This window comes from Salvelinus sp. IW2-2015, linkage group LG18, assembly GCF_002910315.2.
Source record: "Salvelinus sp. IW2-2015 linkage group LG18, ASM291031v2, whole genome shotgun sequence".
NCBI lineage: Eukaryota > Metazoa > Chordata > Actinopteri > Salmoniformes > Salmonidae > Salvelinus > Salvelinus sp. IW2-2015.
The window spans coordinates 22,617,780-22,618,804 of record NC_036858.1 but is presented as its reverse complement, the minus strand read 5'-3'; the positions used below and the strand labels follow the sequence as shown (position 1 = coordinate 22,618,804).

At 37.1% G+C, this 1,025-nt stretch overlaps 1 long non-coding RNA gene across 1 annotated transcript in view; it reads right to left on the bottom strand.

The window, feature by feature from the left end:
- Positions 1-6: 6 nt before the first annotated feature.
- Positions 7-1,025, bottom strand: part of LOC139029229 (uncharacterized) — a 2,525-nt gene continuing 1,506 nt past the window's right edge. Inside the window, exon 3 of the long non-coding RNA XR_011481514.1 lies at positions 7-829. This is a non-coding gene — a long non-coding RNA (uncharacterized lncRNA). The remainder of the gene's footprint in view (positions 830-1,025) is intronic.

The following is a 1,025-nucleotide window of genomic DNA, read 5'->3' as shown; positions in this document are numbered from 1 at the left end:
TTTTTGAATAACTACCCATACATCTGTACCCCATACATAGAACATCTGTAAGGTCCCTCAGTCAGGTATTGAATTTCAAGCAACAAAGACCAGGGAGCTTTTCGAAAGCCTCATAAAGAAGGGCAGTGATTGGTAGATGGGTCACAATAACAAATGAGACATTGCATATCTCTTTAAGCATGGTCAAGTTAATAATTATGGTGTGGATTATGTATTAAACCACCCAGACACATCAAAGATAGTCGCTCTTCTGAACTGAGCTGCAGGACATGAATGCAACTGCRCAGGGGTGTTACTGAGGATGGATCAACATCATTGTAATAACGCCACAATAATGAGTTAAACTACAGTGAAAAGAAGAATACAAATATACAGAAGAGAAAAAAAATCGAATCATGCATCTTGTATGCAACAAGGCACTGGAGTTAGTACTGAAAAAACTGCAAAGAAATATACTTTCTGGCCTAAATGCAAAGCCTGTTTTCCACCAGACACTGGGAGAGGAATCCACCTTTCAGCAGTACAATAACCTACAACACAATGACAAATCWACACTGGAGTTGCTTACCAAGAAGACAGTGAATGTTCCTGAGTTGCCAAGTTCAAGTTTGGACTTAAATCTGATTGGAAATCTATTGCAAGACTTTTTAATTGTTGTCTAGACATGATCCCCAACATATTGACAGAGCTTGAAGAATTATAAAAAGAATAATGGGCTAATTTTGCACAATCCTGGTGTGTTAAGCTCTAAAAAACTTACCCAAGAAGACTCACAGCTGTAATCACTGTCAACGGCGTTTCCAAGGGGTATGACTACTTTTGCAAGGCACTGTAACATCCAATACCAAGGTACAGCCAAAACCATATGTATCTRGAGAGTGAAGCTAAAATGTGAAATGTGGATCTATACTCCAGAATTTAGTATTTTAAATAAAAGGTTTAATTTACTATAACTTTAATACACTTTAAGTGAATTTGTCCAAATACTTATGGCTTCTTCAAATTGGGGGGACTATATACATAAA